Source organism: Python bivittatus, unplaced genomic scaffold (genome assembly GCF_059951505.1).
Source record: "Python bivittatus isolate LINGU-HERP-01145 unplaced genomic scaffold, Pbiv_v1 ctg000840_np1212, whole genome shotgun sequence".
In the NCBI taxonomy this organism is placed as follows: domain Eukaryota; kingdom Metazoa; phylum Chordata; class Lepidosauria; order Squamata; family Pythonidae; genus Python; species Python bivittatus.
In genome coordinates, this window is record NW_028277113.1 from 20134199 (window position 1) to 20153384 (window position 19186).

General features: G+C 38.4%; 1 protein-coding gene across 12 annotated transcripts in view; it reads left to right on the forward strand.

Annotated features, from left to right (window-relative positions):
* LOC112540344 (uncharacterized) overlaps nucleotides 1-19186 on the forward strand; it is a 542784-nt gene that overhangs the window by 450291 nt on the left and 73307 nt on the right. The gene's annotated exons all lie outside the window — the stretch shown is intronic.

Here is a 19186-nt window from a genome sequence, read left to right on the forward strand (position 1 = left end):
AGTTTTCTTCTCTTGATGTCTTTAGTGCTGATGGGTGAGGAAAATTCATTAATTGAGGCTCCCACCTCTTTTCTAATCACTGACTCTGAAACAGTCATGAAGTAAAATCTGTGTTAAGAATACACCTTACTTGCTTTCGTGAATAGGAAGGGACACAGAAGCTGGGGGAAGCGAGCGGAGAGAGGAGAATGCAGAAGATAAAATTACTTCCCGCAGCTCTTTTTAAAGAAAAAGTCGTGCATGGATCGCGTCTCAGACAGGGACATCATTCCTCCTCCCCCCGCCTTCTCTTTTTGATGAAAGAGAGATAACAAAGCAAGCAGAATGAGAATTGTGGTTTGTACTCCATTACATTAATTAGGAAAATAAGGCTACAAAAGGTAATAGCAATGCAACTAAGTATCTTGAGGTAAATATGGAAATGACATGTTAATTTATGGAAATTAGCACCCCATGTTCACTGACCATAAAACCCTCACTAAATGCAGCTAATTAAAGATAGGTAAGGAGCTGCCTGGGTGTTATGCAGAAGGCAGTATTTAATCACAATTAAAATATGTATGCCTTGGGCAATCTTACCATATATCTAATATTCCAAAGAACTTCCTCTTCCCTTTGAAGTTTTTCCACTGCGGTGGAAACAATGAACTCTTTTCTTTTTTTCTTTCTCTCTTTAACAACCAGCCTAAGTGTACTATAAAATTTAGTAATGAAAAAAGGTTTGGGGTTTGCTGTGCCTATTGAATGCTGTGTAGTTAAGATCAGTAGGTATTTGTCATAACCAATATGTTATTTTTATAAACAGATAAGAACAGAAATCTGTCATTTATTTCTCATCTGAGTCAGATCTAAGTTAACGATTGCTAAGAACTCAGACTTGGGTTATATTGCCCTTCCTTTGAATTCTAAAAATATTATAAATATGGTACTGTATTCTGCTTGCATTTTTAGCCTTAGCAAAGTATACTTGTTTTTTGCAGTACTTTGCATAATGCCATATTATAGTTTTTGATACTGTTTTCTGCCTGGAGCCTTCAGGAATAGGCTGCGTTAAACATCTCAGTAAATGAATGGATCCATTGTGTAACTTCAAAACTGAATCAATCAGATTTTCAGTCCTTGAACTGAGTGAAAGCTATTTGATACCCTTGGAGATATTTACCTTAAGTATGGTTTTAAAATCTTTTCTGTCTAAAGGACCTAGCTGCATGATAATGCAAGGCCAAGACTATTTATTTGTTTGTTTACTTATTGTAACAGACCAACCCCCACCCCCTACCCTCATTAAAATAGAAAACATCCAACATAAAACCCCCATTCAGAAATTAAGCATGCCCGGAGTAATTCAGACCCACAGCTATTGCTATAGCACAACATTTGGCCATATGGCCCCATTGTCCCAAAGAACCAACTGTCTTTCGGGACCAGTCTAAATAATTTGTAATATGTGAGATTAGCTTACTCCTTCAAGAAGGAAAGATAGGACTTTTCAGGAATACATGTATGACTAGCTCAACTTTAGTATCTGAACATAGACTCTTCAAGTCTCTTGAAGGACAATATTATTAAATCTTCCCATCAGCACTACTGAGGACAGGGCATTCCAGCTCTTTCATGGCAATTATCCAGGGGCTGCAGAAATCTGGGTGACTGCTAGATGGCCGCCAAGACATACAAAAGCTCTGTTTGCTGTCATCAGTGGTCAAAAGATCAACCAGTCAACCGGTGAACCCAGAGTTTCAAGGAATAAAAAAGAATGTTCAATCAGTTAACAGTTTGATGGGAAAGGAAATTTTTTTAAAAAAATACAGTATATGGAACAACTGGAGCATCGTGCGTGGAATAACTGGAGCATCGTGCATGCCAGTTGGAGGATGTCGGGCAGAGCTGCCATTTCAGCTGAGGGAACCATCCATCACAGCACTTAGAATGCTGCACATTACAGTTGTATGCGTAGCTGCACAGCATGGACCCGTTTTGAGTGCAGGGAAAGATTGTGGTGTGCAGCAAGATTTAGGGCAGCATGATTTTTGCGTGGATACAGCCTGTGTGTGCACATGCTTCTCCTTTCCTCTTATTTTGCATCACAATGTTCATGTGTGTGTATGCGCTGAGAAACATAGGGCAGGCTGAATATGTTCCTGTCTAGGTCACTTAGACCAGGATGCAGTAGAAATGCAGCAATCAGCAGCATTAAAGCTCTGCTCAACTGCTTCTCCCATTGAGATGCACCAGGGGATTTATTTCTGGAATTATTTTTTTTTCCTATAGTCTCCAGACAGATACAGTCCATTGTCTAATTTGATCTCTCTTTTGCTGGTTTCTCCCACTATACCACATTTGCTCCCGTCCTGTTCTGGTTTTGGAGTCTTATCCTGCTGATGGATGAAGAGACAGAAAGACAGCATCTCAAGCCCTTCACATAATTTCTTTCCAACATTCAGTTGGGTTGGAAAGAAAGCAAATATGAGTAAAGTTTATTTCTGGACTGTACTATTTCAGAATGCCAGTGGAAACACTATTCCACGAAGTGAATTATGTCACATAGAAAGGTAATGCATGAGAAAAGATGTAAGTTAGTTTTCTCTACCTCCTTTTTGGGGGATGGGGTTTTGCTTTTGTTTTGCCTAAGTTCAGGAAAAAATATTGGAGAAGGAAAAGGCATTCCAGTATGCCAACTCTCCTTCCCACAGTTTGAAGTAGCACAGTGCAGAAAAACCATTACTGCTTGATTTTGAACTAATATAAAAGCTCTAAAACTCCTGAGCAGAGCTCTAAAAAGTATCTTTCCAGACTGAGTTTAGACACTGAGCAGACTTCATGATTTTGCCTTCTAGACAGATGTTTCTACCACGATTTGTTATGCAAGGATCACCTCTAAATTCTAATGGAAATCTGCTACAAAACTGATGTGTAAGAAAAAGGCATCACTTTAGTCCTACTGTAGCCATGCCCAAACAGCAAACTGATTTGGTTCCATGTGGCCTTAGTTTGCCTTATTAGCATCACACTTGTACTTCCTCATTTGGTCCTCTGATTTATTTTAAATAAAAAAGGGGTAAAAGGCATATAGAAATCCTAATGGTTTTTCAGAAAGAAAGGGAGGGAGGGAAGGAAAGTGACTGACAAAAGTTGTGCTATGTGGAGAAAAAAATAGAGAACAGAAATCTTTGGAATTTTCACTTCCTATCATTCTGCTTGACAATTTTTCTAAAGGCATCTTGAGTTTGAAATCCCATGGGAAGAAGAAATGAGCTGGGCAGCACGGATCTGAAATAAAAGGGCAAAATAAGCTAAGGGTTAAACATGTGCATACATGCACAAACACATACGCCCATCTCTGTTGTCGGTGTCCCCAAGGAAGTGTTTCCATAAAATAACAAAAATATGGACTGATATGCAGATATACTTATAAAAAAATGGAAAGGACTAAAATAATGCAGAAATATCTAATGTGGAAATATAACATGGGACATGTGTGGTTTTACAAAAAAATTTCTCAAAATCCTGAAAAGAGCAAAAATATAGTTTAGTGGGAAGTGTGGATGGTTGTATAGATTGTCCAAATGTGATGACCAAGCATGAGTAAAAACAAGACTTCCTAAAGACAAAAGTCAGGCAATGCAGCTATTTGCCAATCTACTTTCTAGACCAGTGTTTTTCAACCTTGGCAACTTTAAGATGTATGGAACTTCAACTCCCAGAATGCTACCTAGGAAATTCTGGGAGTTGAAGTCCATACATCTTAAAGTTGCCAAGGTTGAAAAACACTGGTCTAGACTCTCAACATCCAGCCAGCTTTCATCATATGTTACCATTCTATAAGAGGAAATACTATATGACTGCTCCAAGCTTTGCCAGTGACTATACCCCTTTTCACAAGTTTGCTGAAAATATGCATGTACTTGTAGTATTAGAAAGAAAATCATGCCACACACACACACATAGAGTTTGGGTTTATATTTGGTGCAATCAGTAGCCCTGCAAAAAGTGTGCTACCTAATAATGATTACATAAAACTCATACTTATAAAAATGAATATGCAGAGTGGTTCAGACCTTGCTAGTTATGCAGAGGTTGGGGGAGCAAATATAGCAGACATAATTTACTCCTCTCTTCATGCATTTAATAAATGTGTAGCTGAATTGTGTAAAGAACATGTAGAAAGGGGCTTTACCATTTGAAGGTACCTAATAGTTCTACATTTAATGGTGTTTATGGGAAATACAAAGAATCGGGGATGGTAGTCTTTCTGCAACTTATTCATATTCAATTTATGAAGTAGGGTTGGAACATACAGATATGTATGTATCTGTATATATAAAAAACCAAATTAATGTTTTCAGCAAGGCCACCCATTGAGTTAATGGCCCTGAGATGTAAAGGGATTTGAGTTCAGGTTATGGATGAATAAGGATCAACTGTGGTTGACTTGGGAAGAGGGAAAAAGTGGTTTGTCTGTAAAAATCATTCCTGAGTAGTTAAGAAACACTTCAAAGGAGTGGTGCAATTTCTTTTGATTAGACTATTTGTGGGACTGGGATAGGGCAGAACCTGCTGATTTTGGCATAGGTGATCCTGGCTGCTTTTGACATTTCCCTTGATGAAGGTTTAGTGAGAGGTTTGGGTCTGGCATTTATGGGACTTTTCCCAGTTATTTTACTTCTAAATAGTCTTCAAAAGCTTCAGTATCCTATAGAGTTGTAAAGAGAAAATAAATAGGAATATTTTATCTTCTAAATATTCTTCAAAAGCTTCAACGCTATGTAGGATAGTACTTTGATCATTCAAGCACAGACACCACTGATACTTGCAAGGTACACTTCTTAAACAGATGATTAACCTTTTTTTACTATCTCTTTAAAACAGAGAAATGACTCAAGCACTGTGTTTTTTTTAACCAAGTCCAGTAAGCAGCTCCCACCCATTTGCAAATATATATTTGGGAATTTTGGCTGGGAGGATGAGAAGGATAAAAATATTATTGGTTCAAGGTAAACATCATGTATTTGTTCATAATTTTAAGTAAATGAATAAATCATAAAATAAATCATGTGTTTTATATCTAAATATTTTGTGCCTTGTGTGTGTCTGCTGTAGTCCAGAACTTATTCATTTCAAACAAAGGCACCAAAATGTGAATGTTACTTAAATCTTGGTCTTTGACCCAAAGCTTGAGGCCTACAGGGAAGCCCTAGCCTGGCCTGCAATGCTCAGAAACACAGATGGGTGCTGCTTAAAATGCTCCAGAGAATCTAGGAGGAGACCTACAATAACTCTGCTTGACTAGTAACACTTAAAACCTTCCCTGCTAGTTTCCCTCCCCTTGACTGAGAAAAGAGGAATTAGTAGATGTTGACTCAGAAAGTTCTTAGGGTTGGTGTTTTTAAGTCATTCTTAGTAACTCTTAGGAAAATATTGGTATCATTGTAGCCAGGGAAAATTCATCCATCATCAAATCAAATCCATCTCAGCTGTTAGGGTGATTGGCCATTGGCTAATTGCTTATCTGCCTAGCATAGACGTCCATTCCTAACTACAGTGATGCCAAAGTGATGAAACACACATCATGATGCCAGTTCTGCCCTTTCCTACTTCCATCTTGATGTAGTATGCAAGTATGTAACATGTAGAATTTGTGTTGTGATGTTGCAACACACATTTTGTCACTTACCCCCTGCCACAGATGCTACGGTCACAGACTGTTGTGAAGATAAATGGGTACACTGGGACTGAAGTTAACAAAATATTCTCATTTAACTTCTTGTTATAGTTTACTGGAGGACACAGATAAATGATGGTTTCTCCTACAGGCCTGCCAATGCAGACATTTTCCTGCCATCTTTTTCCTAAAAGAAATGATTCCTGCCGTGTAATGCTTGCGGACTCTTTATTTTTGTAGACCTTTAGTAAGCATAACCATCCTTTAAGCTACATGGTGGGTGGCACGCTAATAGCTTATGAACTGATACTAGAGCAAGTGAACTGGTCCCAGTGAAGGTGGTGCTGAGGGCCTGGCTACATTTTGCGGGGGGGGGGGGGGAGAGGAAATAGTGAAGTTCATTTCCAATCTGAGCAGTAGCAAAATAGTTGGAGTGGATTTAAAAACTAATGATCCTAATTAGTCAGCCCCAAAGGTTTCAGAGGAAATAATAGTGCTGAAGCAGCTGCTGATCAGGCTGTGTACAGCTGGAGCACAGCAGTGGAATATGAGAGAAAATGAAGAAGCTCAGGGAGCATTGCTAAATATTCCCAAACAATTTCTGCTTGAATAAGGGCATTCACTACCTATCATTACCTCTTCTGAGATGTGACTGCTCATTTTGAATCATCCAAGCAGGGTAGATCTCTCTCTTTTCTGACCAGCAGCACTTTGAATACCTGCCAGTTACTTCTTTAATTAGGAAAGTCAGGTGGATCCAATATTTTTCTGAACAGCAAAGCCGATCTATGTGAGGCTACTGCAGCAATGTACAGATCTCAGAAACCTACTGAGTCTCCTGTTGGTCTTGTAACGTAGCAAGAAAACGTTAATTCTTGGACAGGAGCATTCGGAAAACCAACAAGGGTCTTTTGAACAAGTGGCCTTTGAGCCAAAAATAAGAATCAGGCAATCAAGTGCCACTCAAAGCAAGGCAAGACCATACAAACACTAGTCGGAGCCCCCTCATTTGACGTGTTCTATTCTGGTGATACATCACGCAATTCCAACATATGACCTTGAAAATAGACAGCAAAAGTGGTGCAAATACATCAACACATCGGTCACATGTCATTTTTCATGTCATTTTCAGGGTGGGGGATTCTTTCTCAGCTGGATCCAACATTTTACAGTGGGAGTTTTTCGTAGATGAAAAAGGAAAGAAATATATCACAAGACTGCCCTGACTGTGCACCCTTTTCTGTGTTTTAACTTGGAGTGACCTCAAAGAGCACAAGACTGGTTCCCCCTCCTCTTTCTTCAACCCAAGACTGTCTCAAAGAAGTCTTGTTTTCTTGCTGGCTTTTGCACAGCAAGGCACTGTTGTATGACTTAAAATGATAAATTATGCCTGTTTAAGAAAATGTCAGTGTTTTTCTAAAAACAGAATAACAAGAACTGGAGAGGCTTGGCTGCGCATTTTGCTCCAGAATTTAAATACAAGCAGAATGATACATTCATCATTGTAACCAGCAGCATGGGACAGATGCCACTTCAGTTCTTAAGGAACACATGAACTGCTTCTTTTCTTTAAGAGCAAGATTATCCAGGACGTTTCAGCACGCATAATCTAACATTAGAGAATGAGGCACTATCAATGCAAGTCTCCGCTTGCAACCAACTGAAATTCTGAAAAGCCTCTTTATTAAAACTGAAATTGCATTCATGTGATATGTTCCTTTAAGCAGGGGAGCCGTTTTGCATGAGGCTTCGTGCGTAACTCTATATAAGAAAGGTCCACATTGCACTCGGTTTTGTGAATTCATGCAATACTATTGCATTTTAGTTTCCCCAACAGGGAACAGCTGAACACATATGCCTTTGCATCAATGAAACCTTAATTTAGGTTTGTCTAAGAGAATATATCCCTAATATCAGAATATTTAACTATGAACATAGCCTTAAATCTCACACATATATTTTTTCTAAACCAAAAGATATGGTTGGTAAAATTTGTGAAGGCTACAAAACACTTGATTAAGACACACACACACACACACACACACACACACACACCAAGGGTGAGAAGAAGATGCTACATTTTTCTCTTTGAGATTTTCAAACATTTCTATTTGGATATTCTGCTGTCCCCTATGTAGTATGTATTATTTAATTAAACTGATATAGAGTAAATAGAGTTTTACAAAGAATACAAAATCGGAATGCAGTCAGTTTGGTTTGCCTTGAATGAAACTTCTGGGTTCTTTTAAATTCTATCAATGGGTAGATCTGGGTTGCAACAATCCAGACAACCACTGCATGGTAAGAAAGTAATATACAAAACTCCAGTTCTTTGCTGCTATCTAGTGGTGATCCAGATTTTCACAACCCAGATCTGGTAACCTTAACACTGGTCCCTCCTTGGCCCAGGGCCAATTTGTCTCCTTCCTTGCTATCGTCATTAGATTACAGGTAGTCCTTGCTTAATGACTACCTTGTTCAGCAACAGTTCAAAGTTTTGACGGTGCTGAAAAAAATAACTTTATGACTAATTTACGGCCATTTATGACTTTCACAGCATCCTTCAGTCACGTGATTGCCAGTACATGTTGTCCTATGCCTGATCTGTTATTTTTCTTTTTTTTCCCCTTTGCAGAGCAAAGATTGGAGAGGAAGGCATTACAAAAGAGTAAACAGGCACCCAGTGAGGAGTACACTGGGCTGTTAGCGTAGCGCACTGCCAGGTGACGGTGCCAGCACATTGCTTTCAATGTATATTTCTCATTGGGTGCCTGCTTATTCTCTTGTAATCCCTTCCTCTCCAATGAATGTAAATATAAACATTAATTCCCTTCTTGTTAATTATCCCAGCACCAGGGCAAGCATTCCAAAGGGCAGGGGAGTGATTAAGAGGCAAACAAAAGCTGAATGTGTGAAACTGGGTAGTCTTATCAGTTTTGAGCTGGAAAGCACAGTCAGTCATGCAATTTCCCACTTAGCGACCACTTTGCTTAGTGACTGAGTTGCCAGTCTCACTTGTGGTCACTGAATGAGGACTACCCATATTACACTTATCCATGAACATGCAGGTGCACATATCAAATATGGTATTGGACAATATATTGTGAAAATGAAAAATTAGATTGCCTAAAATAAATGGGAAGGAAATAAGTAAGCTTGTTTTGTGGATAATTCAGAGATATTGGCAAAAAGAGAAAGTACAATATTGAACATATTAAATACAATGAATTCCACCTAAATATAAAATAAAGTCATTTGTGATATAAGAACCTTCTGTTTCTTATATCAACTGCAGGTTGAGCAAATACAGACATTAAATATTTTGGATGAGCAAGCTAATAGAACTCAGAGTAGCTAACAAAAAGACAAAGGATGGACAAACTGGATATATTTGAAATATGGAGTTGGCAGGGAATAAGATCAGCAACTGGCATTATTGGATGCTTGCTAAGTCCTATACCCTAACTGGAGGATTTTGATCAACCTTCAGTGTACGTTACTGCTGCTGCTATTCCTTGAGTCACAATTGCCTTTTAACCTGTTTCCTGAAGTAAATGAATAGTGACAAGAACAAGAAGTCATCACAATACTTTATCCTTTCCTTGCCCTTTCCCTTTGGTTGCCATCTGGGCTGAATCCAAAAGAAACATGGCTAAGTGAAAACTCAGCAATAACAAAAGGAAGGAAGAGGAGACATCCACTGGTGGGATAGAGTACATTGCCCAAGTGCCCCCAACCGTTAGAGTAGAGCCAGGTCACCTTTAACATTCCAGATATTGTTGAAGTACAGATTACTGCATCTATAAATAACATGGCTGAAGGTGAAGACTCCTGAAAGTTGTTATTCAGCAATGTTGGAGTGTCATACTTTGCTGATCCATACTCTAGTTCCTGTACGGAATCCAAGGAAAATGATAGAAAACTTGGTTTCCTACACAGAACTATGCACATTTCAAAAATTGTTTGGAAGAAATGCGTGATTGCCAGCATAGTACCCTTCAGGGTAGTATTAAACTTGTGACTGTTCTAATAAGTCAATTTATTAAAGCAACCAAATCTTTTTTTCAGGCTTGCCCAAAAATCTGCACAATGACATGGCCGCTTTAATCAGTAGCAGAGAGATGTTGCAAGGCACTTCTTAAATCTTCTCAAAGCAAAGATTAGGTATAGTCCTAATGGACATCCTCTTACAGTGCAGAGGAATGAATGTTGTTAGACATACTGTAAATGTCCAAGAGATCTTGTCATTCAAGAACCATAGATATGCTCCTATTACTTTAGGGTGCTTGATCCCCTTCGTCTAAATAGGTTTCAAACTCTGAGTCACTGCGTGTTGCACGTTTAAGGATGAAGCTACATGTTCCATACACACCTGCATGAACTAGTTCATTTGTCAAAGTGGAGTCATAAAAAATGGTTCTAACAACTGGTTTTTAGGAAGTGCAGTTCTATCTAGGTTTCAAAAAAGAAAAAGAAAAATGGGGCATGAGGCTATATTACTGAACAGCTCTTTCTGCAGAAAAACAGCAATCTTCATTCAGGGAAATATTTTGTTCTGCTTTAATGGATGGCTAGACAGAAAGTCAAAAAAGCCAAAATTTAGATTGACGTAAAGTTTTATTCTTCATCTGAAAAAGAAAAAAAAAAAAGCAAACCAGTAGAAGGGAATGCAGGAATATGCCCAGAGAAGTAGAAATAATATTAATAGCTTTTAATGGCTGCTTTAGTGGTTTTGCTAGAAAAGCACCTGGCTGACTGATTTACTCCCTCCCCCCCCCCCACCTTATCTGTAAGGATGATAGAGGATATTTTCACATGGCCACCGCTTTTTGCTCCCTAATACCTCTGTAACAGTTAAAAGATTACCTGTGATCACCTTAGTGGCGTTAACAGGGTGGGCCAGTGCAGGCAGATGTGCATCAACATGGCACATGGCAGAGTCCCTTGGATTGTACTGCCCTGCCTGCCATCTTGCCTGTTTTGACCTGCCCTGCACATACCACTGAATTATCTTCATTTCTGCCAGCCTTTAAAGATTGGGAATAAAGAACACCATTTAACCATCGTCTCACCTCAAGTTGCCACAGTCCTTGGAGTAACAAAAATCCCCTAGCTCTACTCCATCTAAAAGAAAAATAAATTGCTTGCAAACTAGTCTTGTACTGCACTTATATATTAGCACACTCCTAATAAAAATGCTAAAATATTAATACTGCCTCTCCCTTCCTTTGAGGTAGAAAGCCGGAAAACCATCAAACCACCTTTCCATTTGAAAGTCCTGAAGCTCAGGAGCTCATAAGCATCCCATATTCATACATACATATACACACACACAAATAAGGAACCAATCATAAGCTTTGAAGGACTGAAATAAGTGTGCTTGTGTGAAAATACTAGTTTTACTGCAGTTTCAAATGCACTATAGCAGAAAGAAAATGGCTCAGCTGTCATACCCGATGCCATGGAAGTCTGGAGCTTGCCTCAGACTGGTGGGGAATCCTGGTGTGTAAGTGTCCTCTGCCTGGCCATGATGATCCACATCTTGGCAACTTCCAGTTTCAAGTATTGTAATGCAGTAATCATTGGGTTGCCTCTGATGATTTGGAAATCCAAAAGCTACATTTAAAATATAAATGGGCAATAAGGGTGTCTTAAGATATGGTGAAGAGACAACTGTCATAACCTCATGGACAATATGAGGAAGGATGGGAATTGCAGTCCATTATCTGGGAGGTCACCCTTTGTCCAACCCTAAACAAAAATATAGCCGTAAATGGGAGTAGTCAATAAACACTGAATACAGTTCAAAGTATTTTCCCTTTTAAATCCCTACCCGGTTGGAGGCTTGAATATATAAAGCACGAATGATGTTTTAATTATTATAACCCTTGGTTAACCTAAATAGGAGTAATGATCAGAGAGAAGTGAAAAGCTCTACTATTAAGTTTATTACTTCCCATAATTTACAGTAGCCCATTCTATTTTTTCATTGAACAGACCAGATGTTGTGTTCTGTAGGATTTTCACATTCTGGAAACACCAAAGCCACTTATTGGACTAGCTGACTGAGCTCTTGATGAGTGTGCAGAGCAAGCACAAGTGCACCAGAGAACAAGCATTGTGTTAATGTTAAAGCACTCAGAATTTGCATCTCCCCGAGTCTCAAAATCTTTCATCCCCAGAATATCCCACTACCTATGCGTGCACATAATGCTGCCACATAATGCAAGCAGCATGCATATTTACAGGGAACAGCTCAAAGGGATGAACCAAAATTTTAAAAATCTCCCTTTGGTGAAGCTAGACTACCACTGATGTGGGATCCCAATAGTCTGGAGCTGGTTTCAAACTAGTGCAGATTTGTCATGTGGAATGCCCAGAGTCTTACTGGTGTATTCTTTTGGGACTTTTCACATTAAACCCACATGATAATTATAAATGAAGTCACACTGGAAGGGCCAACTGAAGTTTTAAGTGGAGAAAAGTTTTTTCTCTGTGCTTTTTAAAAAACATCTTTCTGAAAAAGGGTAGAGAGATTATTCAGCATAAATTGTGCTTTTAGCTACCTGATCAAGGGTGGAATTAACTCATAGAAAGCTCACAGCACTCAGCTTACTGCTCTAAAATCACAAACATTTATGCAAGATATTTGTTAGTGGAAATTCGTAAGGACAGTACAGTAGAAAACAGTCCAAGTTGTCAAAAGTAGTGCATCTTGACACTTATTTTTCTTTTCACAAGCCAGGAATACTGCCTTAAGACACTGCCAATTAGAATTTAGTTTGGGGCATAATAAGAAACGACATGCTTTATGACTTACAAAATATGGAAGAGATTCTCATTTAAAAGACATATTATCTACAGTACAGACATTCTGAAGGAAGTTGTGGAAGAGATGAAACCATTAGGGTCATCAATTCATTTTCGATGAAGAACTCTAGAACAATTTTCTTAGTTTTTCTGTACAATCCATTGACGTTCCAAGCATTATTTATCGGGTCTGCAGCAAGCTTGCATTATTCATGCTGAAGCTGAAGTCGCTCACCTCTGTTTTGCAGGCAAGGCTGCTGAGCACCCCCAATCTACACTGGGGTTCCCCACCAATTTCCTACTAAAAATTACCCACTCCAAAGCTACTATATTTGGAGTTTGCAATAAGCAACACTTTTAAACAGCAAATTGTATAGACAAAAAACTTCAGGAAATTGATGCAACCTCCAGTCCAAATCAAATCCCATACACATAGCTGCTTTTTCTCCCTCCTCACCAGGTAAAAGTGAGTTGTTCATCTGTTTTTCTTAAAAGTGTTAATAAGATGTTTAGTTTGGTCCAAAACTTTGTTTTTCTTACAGATGAACTGCTTGCTCATCCAAGGACCCAGCTCGATAGAGGGTATTGTTATGTTGATTTCTGTTATACATGGCTGACAAAAACCATTGCAGATCAGAATCCATGTTTATTTCAGAGATCAGAAATTATGCACTTGTGTCTCTGTGTCTATCTGTATCTGTCTGTCTCTCTCTCTCTGGGGGGGGAGGGGTGCCTTTGTGTATCTCAAGTGTCAATTCTACATTTGTTTTATTCAATCGCAGCAGCTTTATGGAGAATAGCCATGTCTACGGTAATATATTCTTTCACAATTCTGATAATTTTTTGATTGTTTGTTATGAACATTTCTTATTACATCACTTTGTAAATACAATACAATGAGTTGAAATTTTTAAAAATTGAGAGTGGGACAAAATGCAGATGCCATACTTGCCAGCCAGGTAGAGGCGCTGAATAATTCGCTTTCAGAAATCTGGGTAGGAAATTTGGTCTTCAGCTATGCTTGTAACGCTTGATTAGGTGTTATACCTGCTATTGAAAAACAGTGCAGAACCAAAGGTTCTAAAGTTTAATAACTAAATGGCAGGGATGACTCTCCCAATGCCGTGAACAGCTGCAGTGGTGCTGGGACAGGGGAGGGTTTTGTATGGGGTTGACATTGCACAAATGTTCAGAAGGAATAGTGCTGGCATCGAGAAGTTCAGTCTGCTGTCTTGCTGATTTTCACCCTCCGCGGACACCACTGGATGTGCTCTTCTTGATGCAGACAAATAATCATTTTTCTTAGTTCACTGGTTGTTCCTCAAATCTGCAAATAACTTTATATTTGGGGTAGAAAAAATAATTTTAAAAAATGTGAACATTATCAAAAAGGAAATAGGTCTATTTTTCATTTCTACTCCTACAGCTTTGTACATTAACTATAAAAGGAGTGACAGATTGTGCATTAACATTTGCACAATGTTTCATGGTGATACATTCATAAAAAAATGAAGGGTCTTTTTTTTTATTGGCCAGAATCTCACAAGTTGGTCGAATCTTGTGAGATTTTGGTGATCTTACCTCTGAGACTCATGTATTGTTTGTTAAAATCTTAAAATGTTTCAGCATTCATGCCTGAAATTTTATGTTAGAATATCAAAATTTCTTGAGTTTTGGCAATCATGAAAAATTTGGACATTTAAAAAAATTAAATTTATGGAAGCCAGCTAAGGTGTATCATGGATTTGGGTGATTTCTGCTATAGAGATGTACAAAGGTCTTGTGAACCCTATTTTGATTATTTGCTACTAAGTATAAGGGGTTGATTTTCTTTTAAAAGGGCCAAAGCTTTTATCTAAAACCATTTGTCACTAGAAATGCTAGAGTTTGAACTTGAAATCCTGTTTTTATTCCAGAGTGAAAGATGGAACCTTTCCCTTTTTAAAAATTATAACTTAGGAACACATTGTTGGACAACAAAATGTCAGCTTAAAAAAAAACAACCAAATAAACTGAAATGATAGAATAGAGAAAATTAAAATGGTGACCAAACCCTAGTATAATGGGGAAAAAAATCACCAACAAAAGGGTGGAATGTTTTGTGTGAGTAATTTTAAGATGAAGGGTGGATGGGTGGAATTTCTAACAAGAATCAGTAAATCTGCTGGATGATCATTTGATTAAAATAATGAATTCTTTATTTATTTTCATGTCCTGAAGACATGAAATGGTTCATGAGTTATTTAAGGATGGATTTGAATGGCAAGTCTGTACTTATGTCAGTCTGTTTAGAATTCTTATAATGAGGGGTCAGATGTGATGCAAGAAAGAGCACGCAAAGAAGAGGATGGGAGGAGAGGTAACAATTTACAAGTGATTGGTTTTTCTTATTGGCCACATCTGTTTCCACTTTGCTTGTGTGTTTCCGCTTTGAACTTTTTCTTACAAGCTTCTGTTTGTCAGAGAATAAAAAAGAAGGCCACATCTTGGATCACTTGTCCCACTTCGTTTATTTCCATGATCTCCTTTGATAACCTTTACCTACACCATCAGATTTGTTGCTTTGGAGCACAATCACATTCATATAAAATTATCCACCCCTAAACCCCCCAATAACTCACCCATGAAAAAATAATCTTGCAGCAGCTATTTCAAACCAAGGCAGAATCCTACTCATCATCTTCTTAAAATCTGCATTTTCTAGAATACTGAGCTAGTAAGGAGCCTTGAATAAGCAACAGCATTTCTTTATTTCTCAAGAAGGTTATAAATAAAGTGCTAAGAGTGACACAGTAGCATACTGCTACTTAAGTATAGTACACGGTCAGACATTCATGCCATTATATTGATAAATCAGTCCACAGGGCTCTCAGATCAAAGATGACTTGAACAATTATGGTCACAGTTCAGCTTCCTAAAAGTAGAAGCTAAACATCACTTGAACTTTGGGGACGTCTATCAACAAAAAACAGAAGATGCAAATATATTGCTAGTAAGTCAGGATTTTGACCCCCATGTACAGTCACAGGGATCTTCGAGGACAGAAGTGTTCTTTACCACTACCACCACTATAATGATTTTGCATCTCTGTATCCTAGGAGTTCCATATCTGGGCTGCAAAATTCCAGACAACTACCAGATGGCAACAAAGTGTTATATTTTTCTGTATTTCTTTAATGCCATCTAGAATTTTGTATCCTAAATACAGTATTCCTACTGAAGGTGTGCAGGAAAAGGAAAATGTGTTGTGTTCTATGCATTGAACCAACATGTTATGGCTTAGGGTCTTGTCTGGGTTAGTTCTGGGCAGATTGCAGAGGTGGCCAAACGAAGACCCCAGAACTTTTTGGTTGTTCTGGGTTTTGGCTGAGATAAATTCCAGGCAAATCTTGGATGGTGAATATCCCAGTGCTCATTCCTTCTCTGCTGATGTTGTGCTTGAATTCAAGTATGACATAAACTAACCAGCTCTCTTCCACTTATTGTCCTACTTCCTTCTTTCTGCTTACCTTACCTTACCTTACCTTACTTTAACTTACCTTACCTTCACTGCTACTGTGCAACGTGGCAGGCTTTGCCTTTTTTCCTGTGCCCCTATCCAGGAATGCCTGTGTTCTAATCATGCATGTTATGGGTCCTTGCCTCAATCAAACATGTATATGTTGGGTTTGGTTCTGGAGAGAACACATGTGGTTTTGGTCTGGGTGTGGGCCACCCAAACTTGCTGTTCAGTACAGGGAACACAGAATGCTTTACACATCTTTAATGCCTACCAAATATCCATTTTGAATATCTTTGTTTTCAGATTGGGGTATTTCTGATTAGTAGCTGTAGTAGCAGGAATAGTATGCCTGGGAGATATCATGACTAACCAGGAGAAGATAGTGCTATTGATGTAGTGGTAGGTATGAAAAGTATGACATTTTATACGTAGATAATAGGTTACTTGATTTAATTGCTCTTATTTAATATGGATGAAAGGCTAACCTAGAGTGTTTATTAATCTCCACCTAGCAGGCATCCTACCAAACTGTCAGATATGGTCTTGGATTTAGTTCTGTAGACTCAACAGAATGGTGGATCTGAAGGACTTCAACATTCCTGTGAAGGCTATTTAATCTGGCAAAGCTTGGAATTTCTTGGATATCATGACAATGTCATGGGCCCAGCATGCATACCAGGTTTCATTCTATATCTAGTTTCCTTGGGTGGGGAGGAAGTTTAATGGGGATTAAACATCTACCTTTTTGTTATAGCAAGATTGCTACCTGTTGAGATTTAGATTTGCAACACGTTTTTCCCCTCTGCAAGACTGGAGGTCCTTAGTCAGCAATAAGATTTTAGTGGTTTCCAAAGAGTTCCAGTCCATGCTGCTGTCAAGTACTCTTTGTCCTACTATTGGGCACAGGATATTAACCTGGATAGCTGAGACAATATCTTCAAACACAATTGTTCCTCTATTCCATTGCATACTGGAATATGCTTCAATCTCTATGAAATAGCTAAAAGAGGTTATCTGAGGTTGTGGGCTGAAGTGATATCCAGCTGTAACCTGGGTAAGGTATCTGATGCTCTGAATAAGTGCCTAAGCAGGTTAATGGCAATTAATGCCCATTGTCTTGAGTGTCAGGGTTGCATTCTTTCTGAAAGATCAAGTGCACAGCTTAGATACTTGGGCATTCACACTGCACGCTGTTAGTGCCTAGGAGAGCTTTTATCAACTATGGCTGATGTACCAGCTGCAAGACTGTCTGGAACGAGAAAGCCTCACATCCACCCAGCTGAATTAATGTTATGCATTGTTTGTGGCTTTTGTTCAAAACCATTCCAAAACTTTAATTTGCCCAAAATAATGTTTCTGATACAATCAACAGATTCAAGTGCTCTTTGAGTTTATTGTTTTTCCAGTAGATTTCTGTGACTAAATCACTGTTAGCGGTGATCTTTACAACCTTTAAGATTGCAGTTCGGAGCAAAGCACTTAAAAAAGGGCCCTCCCCAAGCCTTCAGGGCATTTCTAGTTGTCCTTCACTGCCACTAACAAATAAGGAGGAAAAAGATTCCTCTATTGGGCCGCTACTTATGAAATGTCTTCCCAAAGGCGGTTTGGCCACACCCACACATTATTTTTGGCACCAGGAGAAGACTTTCCCCTTCCAATGGAAGAGAATTATGTGTAGCTCAGGGTTGAACTGTGGAGTCCTTGGGGTTCTCTGAGCTTGGTTGTTTTCTTGCAAATGTTTCGCTACCCGGCTAGGTAACATCTTCAGTGATAGAATGGAATGGGGTTTGCTCTCTGTTTATATACAGTGGCATGCCCTGCCAGTGTTAGTGGGGGTGTGGGTTTTGTTTTTTATTTTTTTATTTTTATTTTTCATTTTTTTTATTTTTTCCCCCTCTGGTAGTTCCTAATACCCTAATCAAAGAACTACCAGAGCGGGAAAAGTAAAACAAAACAAAACCCACACCCCCACTAACACTGGTAAGGCATGCCACTGTATATAAACAGAGAGCAAACCCCATTCCATTCTAGCACTGAAGATGTTGCCTAGCCGGGTAGTGAAACGTTTGCAAGAAAACAACCAAGCTCAGAGAACCCCAAGGACTCCACTTTCCTCTTCTCCCAGTTATTTTAGATGTTAATCATTTGATAAATGTTAAGTACCAAATGTTGGGATGCCAGCTTTTCTAATTTTCATATATTCCCTCTCTCCTTTGCTTATAATTTTGCTTATATTCTATGGCCCATTAATTATTTTTATATTATTCTGCTTAGATAATTTTGAGCTGGATTAAAAATACCATAAATAAGTAAATTTTCTTTCACTTGCTATTTATTGTATGTCTGGAATTTTGCAATGTTCTTTTCAGGGGCTTATTTATCTCTTGAATCCTGCTTCCAGTTCCTTTTTATCCTTCTGCTCCAAGACCTGTTCCTTTCCACTTGATATTCTGACTACAAATCACCTATGTTTCCTTCATTTCAATGTTTTACTATCCCATCCATATCCATCTTGCTGCTTTGAAGCAGATCCCTCTTGGATGAAACACTGATAAAACCTTATTCCAAGATGACCAAGGGCATAATTCTATAGCTACTATCCTAGCAGAAACTCAATTAAAATAGCTTTCGCATGAACTGCTCTGATCAGATTGGACCGTACACAAGAAAAGCACATTATACATACATTAATTTAAAATCCAGCATTTATAATTCAGCACTGTTAATAACAAGAGAGGCACAGACTATTGCTCAATAGATGCATGAAAATATGAAACAAATTAGTTTGTGCACTACTAAATATTGCAAGTTCTGCTTTCAGGAGTACAGAAAGAGGCTACTGCCTGAGGCTCTTAGACTGATATTACACTATAAAACATAGTTATTGCATTTTTAACAGTAATATAATTTTCATTCCATAAGCCATTAAGTATACAATGTTGTCTTTCACATGAAACTCTAAGCAATCAGGTATATCCTAAAAATATTAGCTTAGCTTGGTCTATTATGTAAATATGGTGGGAATACACAACTCTTGCATCACATTTCCCTAATCTGGGGTCTTTCTGATTTGTTGAAATCAAGTCCTGTAATTCTTACACTATGATTTCACATAAAGCAACTTGCTTCCATGTTCATTAGGCCCCATGAAAGATTCTTAAAACTATGTAAATAGTTTATATAACTGTTATAACTCTTCTCATTTTTGAATA